Genomic DNA, 5,908 nt, shown 5'->3' on the forward strand with positions numbered 1-5,908 from the left:
CTACATCGTGTTCTTCTTCTGCTTCTTCTATGGGGTTGCTGAACTTCTTTTTAGTTTGATCCATATGTTTGCGGCAGATTTGTCCATTGGTAAGTTTAACTACCAAAACCCTACTCCCCTGTTTGGCAATCACAGTGCCTGCAAGCCATTTGGGCCCTGCAGGGTAATTAAGGACAAAAACAGGGTCATTGACATCAACGCATCGCGCCCTCGCATTTCTGTCATGGTAGTCACATTGTGACTGACGCCTGCTCTCAACAATTTCTTTCATAGTAGGATCTATAAGGGATAATCTGGTTTTGAGCGTCCTTTTCATTAGCAGCTCTGCGGGTGGAACCCCTGTGAGCGAGTGTGGTCGGGATCTATTGGTCAACAGGAGGCATGATAAGCGGCTTTGTAGGGAACCCCCTTGGATTCTGAGCATCTCCTGTTTGATTATCTGCACTGCTCGTTCTGCCTGGCTCTTCGAGGCCGGCTTGAACGGTGCTGTTCTGACATGGTTGATTCCATTGCCTGCCATGAAGTCCTGGAATTCAGTGCTTGTGAAGTACGGGCCATTGTCGCTGCCCAAGACATCCGGTAGACCATGGGTGGCGAACATTGCCCGTGGACTTTCTACCATGGCAGAGGATGTGCTTGAATTTAAAATGGCACACTCAATCCATTTGGAGTAATATAACCAAATACATTTTTCCCATGAAAGGACATGCGTAGTCCACATGGATGCGTGACCATGGCTTGGCGGGCCAGGACCAGGGGCTAAGGGGGGCTTTCCTGGGTGCGTTGCCCAGCTGAGCACATGTGTTGTACCTGCGAACACAAAGTTCCAGGTCTACATCTATCACTGGCCACCAAACGTGTGCTCATTGTGAAGTTCTCTGATAAACACCTCTCTGCCCTTCTGGGGCATGACTACTCGGTTTCCCCACAGTAGGCAGTCGGCCTGAATCAAGAGTTCATTCTTGCGCCTATGAAACAGTTTAAACTCCTCAGGACATGCCCCGTACGTGGCTGCCCAGTCCCCATTCAGGACACATTTCCTAACTAAAGACAGTAACGGGTCTTTATTTGTCCAGACTTTAATCTGATGGGCTATCAGAGGTGAGCCTTCACTTTTGAAAGCTTCAACAGCCATGACCATCTCAGCATCATGCTCAGCTGCCCCCTCAGTGGTGGCTAGTGGTAGCCTGCTGAGTGCATCGGCACAGTTTTCAGTGCCCGGTCTGTGCCGAATTGTGTAGTCATAGGATGCTAACGTGAGTGCCCACCTCTGTATGCGGGCCGATACATTCGCATTTATGGCCTTGTTGTCGGCCAAAAGAGACGTTAGGGGTTTGTGATTTGTCTTGAGCTCAAATTTCCTGCCAAACAGGTGCATTTTTTTTTAAACTGCATATACACATGCTAGCGCTTCCTTTTCTACCATCCTGTAGCCCCTTTCTGCCCGGGACAGACTTCTGGAGGCATAAGCTACCGGCTGTAACTGACCATTGGCATTCACATGCTGCAACACACACCCGACCACATAGGACGACGCATCACATGTTAAAACAAGTTTCTTATACGGGTCATATAACGTTACCAGTTTGTTGGAGCATAGCAAATTGCGTGCTCTATCAAAAGCTCTTTCCTGGCTTTCCCTCCAGACCCAATCGCGACCTTTGCGTAGGAGCACATGTAGCAGCTCTAACAGTGTGCTCAAATTTTGGAAGAAAGTTACCAAAATAGTTCAGGAGCCCCAGGAACGAACACAGTTCCATCATGTTATGGGGTCTGGGTGCTTTCTGGATCGCTTCAGTTTTGGACGCAGGAGGTCTGATCCCGTCTGCTCTACCCTCCTCCCCAGGAATTCTACCTCTGGATCTAAGAAAACGCACTTTGCCTTTTTCAGTCGCAGCCCTATCCGGTCCAGTCTGCATAGCAACTCCTCCAGGTTGTGGAGGTGTTCTTCAGTATCATGGCCCGTGATGAGGATGTTGTCTTGAAAAACCACCGTCCTTGGAATCGACTTGAGGGGGCTTTCCGTATTTCGCTGAAAGATCGCAACGGCCGAACGAATCCCGAACGGACATCGGTTATACTCAAACAACCCCTTGTGTGTCGTGATGGTGGTCAGCTTCTTCGACTCATTTGCCAGCTCCTGGGTCATGTAAGCTGAGGTCAGGTCCAATTTTGACAAAAGTTTGCCACCGGATAGCGTCGCAAAGAGGTCCTCCACTCTCGGTAGCAGGTACTGGTCTTGGAGTGACACCCGATTGATGGTGGCTTTGCTGTTTGGGAGGAGTTAAACTAATATGGCAGGGGGATGGGAACCTATGCAGGGAGACAGAGGGAAATAAAATGGAGCCAGAAGCAAAAGCTAGAAAGGAGAATAGTAAAAGTGGAGGGCAAAGAAACCTAAAGCAAAAAAAAAGGGTCAATTTACAGCATAATTTTAAAGGGCAAAGTGTGTTAAAAAGACAAGCCTGAAGGCTGTGTGTCTCAATGCGAGGAGTATTCGGAATAAGATGGATGAATTAACTGCGCAAATAGCAGTTAACGGATACGATGTGATTGGCAGCACGGAGACATGGCTGGGAACTCAACATACAAGGGTATTCAGCATTTAGGAAAGATAGACAGAAAGGAAAAGGAGGCGGGGTGCCGTTGCGGGTTCAAGAAGAAATTAATGCAATTGTAAGGAAGGACATTAGCTTGGATGATGTGGAATCGGTATGGGTGGAGCTACGGAATACCAAAGGACAGAAAAACGCTAGTGGGAGTTGTGTACAGGCCACCAAATAGTAGTCGGGAGGTTGGGGACAACATCAAACAAGAAATAAAGGATGTGTGCAATAAAGGTACAGCAGTAATCATGGGCGACTTTAATCTACATATTGATTGGGCTAACCTAACTGGAAGCAATGCGGTGGAGGAGGATTTCCTGGAGTGTATTCGGGATGGTTTTCTAGACCAATATGTCGAGGAACCAACCAGAGAGCTGGCCATCCTGGACTGGGTGATGAGAAGGGACTAATTAGCAATCTTGTTGTGCGCGGCCCCTTGGGGAAGAGTGAACATAATATGGTAGAATTCCTTATTAAGATGGAGAATGACAAAGTTAATTCAGAAACTAGGATTCTGAACTTAAGGAAAGATAACTTTGATGGTATGAGGCGTGAATTGGCTAGAATAGACTGGCAAATGATACTTAAAGGATTAACGGTGGATAGGCAATGACAAACCTTTAAAGAGCATATGGACGAACTTCAGCAATTGTACATTCCTGTCTGGAGTAAAAATAAAACGGGGAAGGTGGCTGAACCTGGCTAACAAAGGAAATTAAGGATGGTATTAATTCCAAGGAAGAGGCATATAAATTAGCTAGAAAGAACAGCAAACCGGAGGACTGGAAGAATTTTAGAATTCAGCAGAGAAGGACAAAAGGTTTAATTAATAGGGGGAAAATAGATTACGAGAGGAAGCTTGCCGGAAACATAAAAACTGACTGCAAAAGCTTCTATAGATATGTGAAGAGAAAAAGATTAGTGAAGACAAACGTAGGTCCCTTGCAGTCGGATTCTGGTGAATTTATAATGGGGAAAAAAGAAATGGCAGACCAATTGAACACGTAATTTGGTTTCGTCTTCACAAAGGAAAACACAAATAACCTTCCGGATGTACTAGGGGACCGAGGGTCTAGTGAGAAGGAGGAACTGAAGGATATCCTTATTAGGTGGGAAATTGTGTTAGGGAAATTGACGGGATTGAAGGCCAATAAATCCCCAGGGCCTGATAGTCTACATCCCAGAGTACTTAAGGAAGTGGCCCCAGAAATAGTGGATGCATTGGTGATCATTTTCCAACAGTCTATCAACTCTGGATCAGTTCCTCTGGACTGGAGGGTTGCTAATGTAACACCACTTTTTAAAAAAGGAGCGAGAGAGAAAACGGGTAATTATAGACCAGTTAGCCTGACATCGGTGGTGGGGAAAATCTTGGAATCATTCATTAAAGATGAAATAGCAGCGCATTTGGAGAGCAGCGATAGGATTGGTCCGGGTCAACATGGATTTATGAAAGGGAAATCATGCTTGACAAATCTTCTGGAATTTTTGTGGATGTAACTAGTAGAGTGGACAAGCGAGAACCAGTAGATGTGGTGTATTTGGACTTTCAAAAGGCTTTTGCCAAGGTCCCACGCAAGAGATTAGTGTGCAAAATTAAAGCACATGGTATTGGGGGTAATGTACTGACGTGGATAGAGAACTGGTTGGCAGACAGGAAGCAGAGAGCTGGGATTAACAAGTCCTTTTCAGAATGACAGGCAGTGACTAGTGTAATGTCGCAGGGCTCAGTGCTGGGACCCCAGCTCTTTACAATATATATTAATGATTTAGATGATGGAATTGAGTGTAATATCTCCAAGTTTGCAGATGACTCTAAACTTGGTGGCGGTGTGAGGAGGACACTAAGAGGCTGCAGGGTGACTTGGACAGGTTAGGCGAGTGAGCAAATACATGGCAGATGCAGTAAAATGTGAGGTTATCCACTTTGGGGGCAAAAACACGAAGGCAGATTATTATCTGAATGGCGGCAGATTAGGAAAAGGGGAGGTGCAGCGAGACCTGGATGTCATAGTTCATCAGTCATTGAAAGTTGGCATGCAGGTACAGCAGGCGGTGCAGAAGGCAAATGGTATGTTGGCCTTCATAGCAAGGGGATTTGAGTATAGGAGCAGGGAGTCTTGCTGCAGTTGTACAGGGCCTTGGTGAGGCCCCACCTGGAATATTGTGTTCAGTTTTGATCTCCTAATCTGAGGAAGGACGTTCTTGCTATTGAGGGAGTGCAGCGGAGGTTCACCAGACTGATTCCAGGAATGGCTGGGCTGACATATGAGGAGAGATTGGATCAACTGGGCCTTTATACACTGGAGTTTAGAAGGATGAGAGGGGATCTCATAGAAACATACAAGATTCTGACTGGGCTGGACAGGCTAGATGCGGGAAGAATGTACCCGATGTTGGGGAAGTCCAGAACCAGGGGACACAGCCTTAGGATAAGGGGCAGGCCATTTCGGACTGAGATGAGGAGAAACTTCTGCACTCAGAGAGTTGTTAACCTGTGGAATTCCTTGCCGCAGAGAGTTGTTGATGCCAGTTCATTGGATATATGCAAGAGGGAGTTAGATATGGCCCTTACGGCTAAAGGGATCAAGGGGTATGGAGAGAAAGCAGGAAAGGGGTACTGAAGGAATGATCAGCCATGATGTTATTGTATGGTGGTGCAGGCTCGAAGGGCCGAATGGCCTACTCTTGCACCTATTTTCTATGTAATCGGCACATATCCTGAACGACCCATCTGCCTTGAGAACCGGCACGATTGGGTTCGTCCAGTCACTGAATTTGATGGGTGAGATGATGCCTCCCCTCAGCAGGCAGTCCAATTCGCATTCTATCTTTTCCCGCATCATGTACGGCACCGCTCTGGCCTTGTGATGTACTGGCCTGGTGTCCGGGTTTATGTGAATCACTACCTTGGTCCCCATGAAAGTGCCGATGCCGGTTTGAAATAATGAGTCAAATTTGTCCAGGACCTGAGAGCATGATACTCGCTCCACAGAAGAAATTGCATTGACATCGCCCCATTTCCAGCTCATGACAGCAAGCCAACTCCTCCCCAGTAGTGCAGGACCATCCCCCGGGACAATCCAGAGTGGCAACCTGTTCTCCAAATCTTTGTGGGTCACAACTACCGTGGCGCTGCCTAGCACCGGAATGATCTCCTTTGTATATGTCCGTAGCTGTGCATCAATCGGCAATAATTTTGGCTTCCTGGCCTTGGACACCCACAACCTTTCGAACTGTTTGATACTCATCAGGGACTGGCTGGCCCCCGTGTCGCGCTCCATTAATACTGGGATGTCATT

Source organism: Pristiophorus japonicus, chromosome 13 (genome assembly GCF_044704955.1).
Source record: "Pristiophorus japonicus isolate sPriJap1 chromosome 13, sPriJap1.hap1, whole genome shotgun sequence".
NCBI classification, from domain to species: domain Eukaryota; kingdom Metazoa; phylum Chordata; class Chondrichthyes; family Pristiophoridae; genus Pristiophorus; species Pristiophorus japonicus.